We start from the raw sequence: 12,040 nt of genomic DNA on the forward strand, positions 1-12,040 counted from the left end.
GAATATTAGTTCATGCCCTGTCATGCAAGGACACGATCTTCCTCTATATAGTGTGTGAAAACCTTCTCTCTCTTCCAGGTTGTGGATTCCTTATGACGGTCTCTCTCTAGGGCCCTTCAACATGCATGGTGATCCTCATGGTGTAACAAGTGGCCTGTTGTGTCTAATCGTCCCTTTGTTAAAGCCGGTGTGATTCAAAGATGTACAGAGCTGTTCTCCCATCACATCCCAATGTGTTCCTTGTGTCCCGTGTTTTTCCTCAGATTGCTTTGTGCTGTTCATGGAGTGTGTGTATCGTTTTGTGTGTCATGGTTGGCAGACATGGTGAGGGACAGAGGACGCATAAGCACAACTTCACGAGACAGGATTTAAAGGGCCCTTATCATGAAAATTTCACATTGTGAGATTATTTAACATTAATATGAGTTCCCCTAACCTGCCTATAGTCCTGAAGTGAGTAGAAATGGTAATAGGTGTAAGGAGTGCTTTGGCCATTCTGCTTCTCAGCTCAGGGCGGGTATGGAATTTTACCTCCCATTTCTCATGCTTTCTCCACCCATTTATTTATTCATGTATTTATTTAGGTTTTTTAGCGTCATGTGACTATGGAGAAACAGTGGCTTAATTACATTTTTTTCTGGCTATATGCAGACATTACTTCCTGTTTGTGCCAAACATTGTGGTTGGTGAATGGTGTTGATGATGTCCTTTCCACAAATGCCCCCTTTGCATTTAAAGCTACAGACACCAAAACGGCACATCCTGGCAAAATCTTATTGTGTGACTGGCTAAAAGTGTCTGTAATTCTGCACCAAGGCTGAATTTTGGAAAGATTCTTCAGATACAGTATTAGGGGACCACTAAGACCAATATAAAAACAATAAAACTTTATACAAACGAACAAAATAGGGTAAACAGCGCCAAAAATGGCCTGGTGGCAAATAGAAACAAACAGGGCAGGTTTATACACGAATACACAGGTAAGAACAATCAGGAATCACATTAACACAGGAGGAACGTGAAGGGGAGTATCCCAGACCTGATCCTGCCATTGATTCATACAGGAGCCTTACTGGACTGTTCTCATCAACTCTCCCAAGGCATAGGACTTGAGGGGGTGGACAAGAGGGCAGCAGTATCTTGTGGGGCCCCGCGTAATACACCACCAGAGGGGACTTTCTTCAAAGCAAGGAGTGGTGGATTAGTTATTTCCTTTCATTCTGATCTTAAAAAATTGAAAGAAATTTCCTCAACCCGCTGTGCCCATCATTCCTCTGCACCTTGGGTATGGCATCCATGAAGAAGAGTGTCATTTCTTCCAAAAAGGATCTGGATAACCTCAGATGTTAGCTTAAAAGCAAATATTGGATATTGCATTTCACCAGGGGCTGCATTACATCCCAAAGCAGCTTCTCTTTTCAGGGATTTGATTTCTGTTCCATGTTCAACACCATCAAACTACACAAAAAAGATAACTTTGCAAGCTCACTGTACCCTCATCCACCTGTCAATGATACCCAGCTTTCTAGCAGATGGGAAGTCATGGGTGAGACTAGGAGAACTCACATCCAGAAAGCACTGGTCCATCCCATGAAAGTAATCCTCTCCCTGCTGAAGTGCTCCTTCTATGATATTGACTGCACCTCTAGAGACAATTTTGTGCATCGCCTACCTGGGGATGAGATCGCTGGAAACTGATTGAGGCAATGATGCTCCATAAATCTTTCAATTTGTGAGACACAAATTGAACACCTACTGAAACATTACTCTAGACAACATACCTTATGTTAATAGGGTTCACTTGTGGGCAGTGATGTCTTTCAGAAGGACAATGTCCTCAAACACAATGCAAAAAAGATTCAGAAAGGGTTTTGTGGAACACAACACATTTGAGGTGTTGTCTTGACCTCCAAATCAGCCCATTTAAACCCAATTAAGCCTGTGTAAGATGTGCTTGGCCCCACCTTTAATAAGTCAGAGCTATTTTGGAGGTATGGAGCTGTCACAGATTGGTATATTTTGTCTTTAGAGAGATTAGAACATTACAGTTACATCAAAATATCATGCAACCAAAAAATAATTAGAATTATGTCTGAATAATTTCTCTAGTTCACTACAATGATAATAAATCAGCGCAATTAGATTCTAGGGTTTGGTTGAAACATGAATGCATGTCAAACACTTTGACAACACAATATTCAGCGTTCAGTCAAAGCAAGAAGAACTTTCAAGAGAGGAAGACTCTGGGTCACAATGTGTCTGGCAGAGGAATCATATGCCGGGCGACATGGAACCCTCAGCAGCGTTTGAAGTGGGGAGGCAGAGTAGCAGTTTCCACATTATCTTCTTCTGACACCAGACTTCACACGCCGCAGAGACTGGAAAACTGGGCCATCATGTAATGCGATGGAGGCGGGGGGGAAGGGGAAACTTGACCATTCCACTTCCTCCTAAAATGACACTAGGGAATAGCAGCAGGAAGCTGGTGGGGGCATTCTTCTTTTATTTATCTACTTTATTTCTCTCTTTCCTTCTTTTTCCTCTTTGGCCAGAAGAAGTAAAAGATGAAGCTGTTTGTGTACAGCCAGACTTTCCTTTACTTTTCTTTTTTTCTGAGAGGCTCTTTTAGCCGCTCATCACAAATAGTGATCCCTTCCCTGGCCGTCTGTGATAGGATATTGATTAGGCCCTCCAGCTCTCACCAGAGCCTTTCTGTGCCCATAAAAGCACAGTGTGTGTTTATCAATTTACCTGTTTCTTACAGAGACACTTGAATCTTCACATAATTCTTTTAAAGTGCACTCAAGGGCTACCAGCACACAGCACATTTATCATACATAGTTATTGCATTAATGGGTTCAAATGACCAAAAGCCTAGGTACAGAAAGAGCAGTGAAATGGAATGTTTATTGCAATCATATATTACTGGGTTCTCCTTAATTACAGAGCAAAATAACAAAACAGGGGAAAAAGAATGTTGTAACTTTATATAACTTCCAAAGCCCTGCGGACCTAATATCAGTCCAGAGCAATACAATACATAACTGCCATCATCGTCCTATATTTCTGTGTAAAGAAAATGGCCTCAATCATAAAAAAAAGACACTCCAAGGGCATTTTGTCCAAGCAATTTTTGTTTGGAACTCATTTCATAGTTCTTGTTAAAAAAAGTGATTCATGAAAGGGACAGAATTGAAGACATTATCCACTTGCTCCACTTCACAATGTTGCTCATTGTATGAAAGTACATTAGTTCCATAAGTTCATACGGCATGACTGATGAGCAGTCGACACTATCATTCACCCCAACTGGTCTGTTCGCTCTCCAAAGCAATGTTCTGTTATGAAAAAATATGCAAAAGGTACACAGTAAATGACACTAAAATCTAAAAGTAAAAAAAAACTTTGAGGTGTTTGCACAGTGAACAATGTTTGAGCACTGATTTGGCTACGAGTGGATGATTATAATCTGCTACATTAACTGACCTGAAAATAATAATAATAATCAGCTGTATTAAAATAATTTAGTCTAAAGTTACCATGTAATGGCTATGCATTAGTCCGATTAGTCTGAAGCTCATCATGCCTGTACCTTAGATTAGATTGTTCTACTCCTGCGCTTCCATTTTGTCATGATCCGATCATGACAAAATGTCTTTCATCTGCCACCATGATTGTAGTCACCTGTAGTATGTTATAAATGTTCTTCTATGGTTCTGGCCCACATGTGTGCATTATTTTTGTCACCCGATTCTGTTCTCATGCCCCTGTGTTTTAAATCCATGTGTTTTTGTGTCCTCCCTGCCCTGCGCCATCATGACACATTGACACACTTCCATGGACACATTTACTGTATAAAATAGAATTTGGGTTTGTTTTATAAAATGTGTTTTCTTCTGAGATATCCAGTGTGATGTCCACGTCAAAGTGGTAAATCTGTGTTAACGTCCCGATATTCCATCAAGTGCCAAAGCAACTTTTATCACAAGCGAAAAATATTGTTTTAAAAGTTACATCTACCAGTACTAAAGGGATAAGATTGAACTGTGCTTCTGTAACATGTTTGGAATCTAATACCAATCCGCTGGGGTGGTTGGAATTTTTGGGAGAAATATGAGGAAACGACAACATTAACAGCATCTTGGATTAGCATCCGTGCCGCAGGCTACGTCTCAGGAAAATTTCTTTGTAACTTCCCGCTGTAATTACTTTTTGGTCATGGCCTCCTACCGCAGCCGGGGCATTTATCGTTAGCATGTGACCAGGAGGCCCTGTCCGGAGGACACATGAAGCCAGCCCACTCTTTGTGATGAAGTGGCCTTTTGTATAAAACCTTTCCCCTTATTAGGGTTATTTAACCATTTGCTTGCTCAAGGCAGGGGTCACCAGTGCACTGGGTCAAATAGCCCAAACTTTACCTTCACCAGAGGGCAACCACCGACACACAATTCATCTTCAGCTCGAGTTGGGGCAGGGACTTCAATCTTCAGTGCAGTTCAGGGAATAGCTCCTGTCTGTCTGCTTCTCTCTCTACCTGTCTGACTGTGTCGTTGTAATTATATATAATTTATTAAGTCAATTTTAGAGCTCTATCGGCTATGGCCTGCTACATATTTTAAACATTTTCTCCCTGTAATTTCACACCATTATAGGTTCTCTGTGACATTCTCAATGCTGATGTGAAAAAAGAAAAGACCCCCACGCTGTAATTACTCAATAGTAGAAGTACTGATCTTATCTTAAACTAATCAAAATTGTGTGTGTGTGTGTGTGTGTGTGTGTGTGTGTGTGTGTGTGTGTGTGTGTGTGTGTGTGTGTGTGTGTGTGTGTGTGTGTGTGTGTGTGTGTAAATCGATATGATAATAAAAAAGATTCTGAAGCTCAGAGTGCATTTGTGTGGGAGAAGACTATATTTGGAGAGTCTCCATGAAAACCCATGTGGGAGAAAATGCAAAACTTGTGAAATAAGCAGCACAGGCCCAGCTCATCGCATTAGCTCAGTGATGATCTGAGCCCGGCATCTGAGCATGGCATTTCGAAACGCTGTTAACCTAATGAGGAGAAATAACACAGATAGATCTCCTTGTGCCCCTCGGTCCTACGGCGAGCCTGTTTGATCTGACAAATCTGTATTAACCTTCATCTTCCGAAGTCGTGGCCATTTCCTGTTTGCAATGGAAATAAAACACACACACACACATACACACACACAAACCCTTACCAACTCCCCACACCCCAACCAACCATTATAAATCAGAAAACTTGCCACCTTGAAAAGCTTATATACTTAGTGCTGTCCATTGACAGAGATCTGTCACTTTTCAAAACCCACTTCACACAAGGGGACAAAGGCCAGGCCCTGTACCATGTGTGAGTCCCCTGAACACTAGATCACTAGAGCACTGGGTGATCTCCCATTGAACCCTCATTTCACATACGGACCATTGGGGAGCCGGGATCAATGTAAGATGACTACTATGGGCCCCAAGTGGGATTTTAAAAGGACATGAATGGTCTCCGGCTACATTCTTTATTCACCTCAGGCTTGACCATCAGTCATCCATATAAAGATTTGTTATACGATGCTCTAATCAATATGAGCTGCAAGCTTTTAATAATACCAGTACAGTCGGACAATAAATATTTTACTGGTTTGACACTGATGTGCAATGGGATCTCAGGATCTCCTTACTAATTTTTGCTCGAGAGGGTAAATAAGACCGCAGCCGCCGCACTCCATTAAGAAGCTCTTGGCAACGTTTATCAGCGGGGGATCGCGCGTCTCACAGCCCGCCGAGCGCTGGAGCATGCTCACTTCATGCTATGCATGCTTGATCACAGATTACAACCTTTTGCTCCGGGGATCGGATTTGTGCAGCACTTGAACTTTGTTCTTGCGCCCCCTGTGGATTTTCATGTGGCCCTCTTCTTCTCCTTTTGTGCCATGCAGCTGTGGAAAGCAGGCCCACTGCAAGGCTGGCACTGCCCACCCCATCTCACAGCCTGTGGCGTGTCCCCTATGGTGTTCTGGAGGGGCGATCAAAGGAGACAAGGGATGCATAGAAGGATGAAAGGCATGTTTACCACCTCCAGGTCTGTGCTAATAATAAGCCTCCCAATGGGATTAGGGAGGAAACTAACAAACGGATGCCCCCCCCCCCCCCCCCTCCTGCATCCCACCACCCCCCCTCTACCCCTCTTTTCATACAGGCCTCCATTAGCAAGAGCTCCGCAGGGTCAGCCGCTCACAATAGGCGCCAAGGGCACTATCCCATAACCCTTGACCCTGGAACCCTCTGCACCTGTGAGGCAGATGGAGACAACACCCATGCGCCCACCCAAAAAAAGGGTCACAGAACCGGCCCCAGAGTTAAGACTGGGATACAGGGTTCGTGGCTCAGACACTTAAATTTAATGATGATGATCATAATTATCATTCAGATTATCTGCATTGTTCTGTAATGCTCCTTACTGGGAGGATAATTAAGCAGGTGCTTGTTACCACGGAGATGAAGAGCTACTGGAAGGCAGATATTACTTGGACTTATTATTATTTTGAACTTTCGTGGAAAATACTTGTGTTCACAAAAATAAAACCTGTTTACTAATTTTTTCAATAAAATCATTATTCAGCTTGTCATAACACCCACAGAATTGTTATAATCAAGAATTCTTTTATTGTGAGTTTTTTGTGTATCTTTCTCTTTTTTTAGCATCACTGACGTGTAAAAAAAAAAACACAGGCTGACTGAATATGTGAAGTTTTTTTTTTTTTTTGCAGAACTTTCAGCTGGATATCTTTTGCATTCTGAAAATAAAGAAATAAACAACTGCATAAATAAATAGATCTCTTGTCTACAGGGCACTGCCAAAATCGTGACACTGAGTCCCATTTTCATCTCCATCGTGATGATTCATCCATCCTGCTGGATCTGAAGAACAGCACAGCAAAAGCTAAAACCAGTTGCTCAACATGCATATGGAGCCAAATGCAAAAATATAGAAATGTATCTTGAATTTCTTTAATAACATACTTTGATCTACGTATGTCAAGGCTAAGGTGATTGAGCTCGGTGTCAGACTGTCACACTGTCATTGGGAGCTCCAGCGGACCCATATAAACATTTAGATATTTGGGAGATGTCTGCAATTGATGCCACACATTGTTCACTCCATCACCAGAGCACCATACATCAAATTGACTCCTCTGTACCTACAAGCCGCCCCCAAGAAAGCAATCAGTCATTGGCTGCGTTAAAAAAAGATAAGCTGTCTCTCCTGTCGTGTTCGGAGGCAAAGCCTGTCAAATGTAACACCATTAAAGGGAGAGAAGAGCAGAGTCTCCAGCAGAAGCTTCGAACCTCAGCGATAAAATACAAAAGGTGCCATTTTATTTTGTCTACCTTCTTCTGTGGTCCTGGGATTTTGCTTCATTTGTTTATTCATAATAAACATGACAATTTCAGTTTTTCATTATTGTCTGTCATGAAAGGAGAGTGTAAGTTCATACCATGCAAAAAAATAGGACCATGTTGTGTGATGTTGTGTTTTTATAAAATTAACATTGTTGTCAGGGGAAGAGCCGACATGGCACCATTCACAGTAAAGCAGGGGAATTAATGTCACGGCTGAGTATTTAGTGTTTCAGCCACTGTGCAGATGAGGGAGCGGCGTTTGCACCAGGGAGAAGAGCAGCAGTGAGGGAGGGAGCCACTGCATTTCGTTTGATGGAAGGGGAACCTACCATCAAATGGTTGGTTGGATGTGGTTACCGTGGTTGGGCGAAAGAGGAAGGTGGCGGGCTTGATACGTGGCTTTAGGCTGAGTACTTTCTGCTCAAGAGCGCCGTCAGTGTTCAGATGGGCAGTCGGCAACTTGGATCAGTAGAGGTACAGAAGGGGCGATCCAAAAAAGCGTTCTGTATTCTGTGTCTGGAGCTTTTGGAAAATTCTAATGGCAGCGCTTAGTTTTAGAGCGGATGAGTATTTCAAGATGGCAGTCGCGCTTTTAAAGCCCATGCGGACCCCGCCCACATCTGCTTCCGGGAGGCCACCTGTGGCCTAGACAAATGTGCATAGATAAAATGTGTTCTTAAACAACATTTTGGGCCCATTAAAAAAAAACACATCTGTCACGATGGCTGGACATGGCGAGGAAGGAGGACACATACACACAACTTCATGAGACGGGTTTAATACATAGTACACAGGACAGGGCAACATCACCAGAAAATGACCCAAACACGAACAGACACAACAGGGCAGCTTTATACACTCATATAATCATACACAGGTGAACACGATCAGAGAACCTTGCACAGGACAAACATGAAACTCCAGTCCGAACTCGGAGTAGCCCCTGCCGGACTGGATCATGACATTACCCCCCCTCAAAGCCATGACCTCCGGACGTGCCACACAAAACGGTCCATGAAAGGGGGGAGGAGGTCCATAAGGACGAGTTGCAGCTATCATGCACTGGCGGCTTCAGGCCTGGGCGAAAGCACAACTCTTCCATGGGGGACCGGCATCCTGTCCGCCATCCGCAGGCGCCCGTCACTCTGTCAGTCTCTGACTCGCCCCGCTGGGAAGTCCGCTGCTCTCCTCATCTCGGTTATTGCTGGGAGCACCCAAACTGCGGGACCGATCCCACGCACGAAATTCATCGGTTCTCCCCGCCTCCGGAATCGCCAGGGGGAACATGGACAGTGTGACAGATCCTCTCGACCCCACGGTAGCTTCCGTAGGCCGTCACGCTTGAGGAAACGATAAAAGGAGGACTCATACGCATGACGTCACGAGGGGTTTAATACACATTACACACAACAGGGGAAACATCACTAAATAATGACCCGATGGCAAACACACGCGAACAGGATACCTTTATACACGCCGAACCCGGAGTTACCCCTGCCGGACCGGATCATGACAGCATCAATATCTTTAGTTATATCCCACCCCTTGGAGACCCCTTCCCACTAGTCATAATAAGAATTTTGTTTTCATAAAATGCAAAATTTTTCTATTGTGGGGCTATGTGGTGTGTAGTTCACATTTTACAAATCCAGAATGCAGTGTAAGAGTAGGATTTGAAGTACATCTTGTGAAGCTAACACCTGCCAAGCCATGGTTTTCTATTCTCTAATCTATTGGATGGGGAGAAAAGAACAAATCTAAAAAAGAACAAATTCATCTGGCAGGGACTTTAAAGCTCAGTATGACTTCTGTCCACAGGACCACACTTGTCTGCTCCAACATTAACATAAAAACAGACAATTAAATAGTGTCACCTTCATAATGGCCAATTAAATTTTCAGTACATCCACCATGGTGGTTTGTTCACATGTGTTTTAGCAGTCCTTCCCATGGGTGCAAATGATCACTGACATGTTGGTATATCTTACCAATCTAAGTAACCTTTACTTGTACAACCTTCATATTAAACCTCCTGGCTGGGAAGCTGAGCTCATTACCCCTGTTTATACCTTCAGACATCCAGCCTGAACAGAGACAGGGTGTAACACACAGAGGCTCTATATTCTCAGCCCTGTGTTTTAAAGAGTTCCTGTCGAGCAGTGCACAAAAGAATGAAGAGGCTGGAGTTCAGGAATGGTGCAAAGTCTGAATGAAGAAAAAAAAACCCACAAAACTTGTTGGCTCATTTGCACGCCACAAATCATCGGGAGAAATCATGCCACTTGCCTCCTGTCAAGCTCAATGAGTTTCACAGAGGGTGTGCTGGGACAGAGGGGTGTTAGGCTGGTGGGGGAGGCTAAATGTACACAGCTCTCCCAAATGACAGCTATTTGCTCAGAGTCGTCTGCGGGGTTGATTTTCCCTCCACACCGACACTCAGTCAGCAGAAGATTGTGCTGGAAGGCGCCTGTGTGGGTCTGCGTGACGGGACTGCTCTCAGTGTATAACACCTTGTCTCTCCCCACCACCGGATGACTAGACTAACACCTGCAAGGAGGATGCATGCACACTGCTTGTCAATTCTTTGAGAATTAATTCAGTTTTGTAAAACAAAGAAGATTTTTTACTAAGAGTTTCTACTTGAAAATGTGTTGCATGACTACTAATAATAAATATGATTACATGCTGATGTGCTTCAAAACACTGAGGTCTTCAGTGTGACATGAAGGGTACCAAATCAATGTCCCCGACCCAATGCAGAGACCTCCTAGATCATGTGAAGTCATTCAATATCTCCATGATCCTAATCAGGAGGTTGCCGGTTCGAAACCCTGAACCTCCACAGTACCACTCAGCAATGCACCGTCCCCACACACTGCTCCCCGGGTGCCTGTCAGGGCTGCCCACTGCTCACCAAGGGTGATGGTTAAAAGCAGAGGACACATTTAGTTGCGTCACCGTGTGCCATGCTGCAGTGTTTCACAATGACAATCACTTCACTTCATATGAACAAAATGTCAGGATTCAGATGGCTTTAATTACACCCAATCAACACCGCCCCTCCCTAATTTCCCACAAACACACACACACAAACCCCATACGAGATAAATTCTATGAAAAAAAATGGTCTAAAAGAGCACAAAGAAGCATTTTTATTTAAGACTTTAAGTGTGCAAAAGAGTTGGTATACCATGTCAGTTGTGCATCACTGCATTATGTAAAGGAGATCAGTGTGCACTTCGTTAAAGTGCAGAGTAGACACTGCTGTTAACGAGGAGAAAATGTTGTGCTGTCCGAGCCTTGATTGACATCAGTCTCCTACTTCTCAGAGACACTAGACTTATCAACAAAAACGAATAGTGATTAACCGACACTGAATTTTGCCTGTCCCTTTGAGACTGCATGTTGCTGCATTTTCCTTCCACCCAGATCCAAGATATACCCCCCCCCCCCATTCCACCGACGCTCATGGACCAACCTGAGACCTGGGGAGGGAATGTGATGAGGAACCCACAACCCCAAAGGATACTACAGGATTGGGACGTACCAGGGTGCCGGCGGCTACACGATGCACAGACACAGACACACATCCTAATACTCAGGGAAGGAAGATTGTGTCGTGGTGGGCGGAGCTGGTGCGGACGTGACAAACCTGTTATTTGACACTTGAGAATCATTATATGATATTTTGATGCTTTAAATGACAGAAAAGTTTATCATAAGATTCTTTTTAAACCGAAACTTTTAAACAAAAACTGCAGTTTCAATACTATACCACAGTGCTGGGGGCAAAAAATGCTGTTGCACTGTACCAGGTCTTGAAACTTTTTATTTTGGCTGAAATGACTTTGACCTTCTATTCACTGCATGTTCTCCTGCCATTTCTATTTTCCAAAATATCCTGGGGACTTCTTTATTTATTTTCTTACCTCAGTAACTTAAAAAAATCACTAAAGAGAAATTCCACATTTTGTGACCAAAAGTTAATGTGACCTTTTATTTTTATGCCATTAACAGTGGGAGTAAGGAAAACCTTAAAACCTTAAAATTTGTCTTACCGACGCTACATCCGCCCACATCTGTGTTTTCACAATTGTGTAACAAATATCTGGGTATCTGATGTTGTTTACGGAAGGATGATGTGTTCTTTCAGGTCTTGTTCCTTCTGGAACATCTGCATCCCCCCAGCTGAAGCATTTTTAAGGTGAACAACCCATACGGATGTCTGCGTCATCTTTTAGCTCAGGCATGACTCATTACTCTTCCCCGGCGCTTCATTAGCCACGGCCTGAAGCATGCTCATATTTTCTCCTTTAATGCTTCTTACAATTAAGAAATAAGACGATATTGATGTTCTTCCAAGCTATGATCAATTGTCTACAGCACGGACATTAAACAGTCCAAGATGAGTGTCTCTGTAGGAAAAAATTAATCAGCAACTTTAATTAGCCAAGAGATTCTAGGAAGATTTATCTAAAGGCGGACACCTCAAAAGGAGCCCCGAAGACAAAAGCATGCCGGGAAGACGGTGAGGCTGCGTTTTTCTCCATTTTGTATCCGTTTTTTTTCAGAAACTGTTTCCAGAAAGCAAACAGCGAAGGCCACCATTGTGGAGTTAAATTAAG

The sequence above is a fragment of the Denticeps clupeoides genome, chromosome 5, assembly GCF_900700375.1.
Source record: "Denticeps clupeoides chromosome 5, fDenClu1.1, whole genome shotgun sequence".
NCBI lineage: Eukaryota > Metazoa > Chordata > Actinopteri > Clupeiformes > Denticipitidae > Denticeps > Denticeps clupeoides.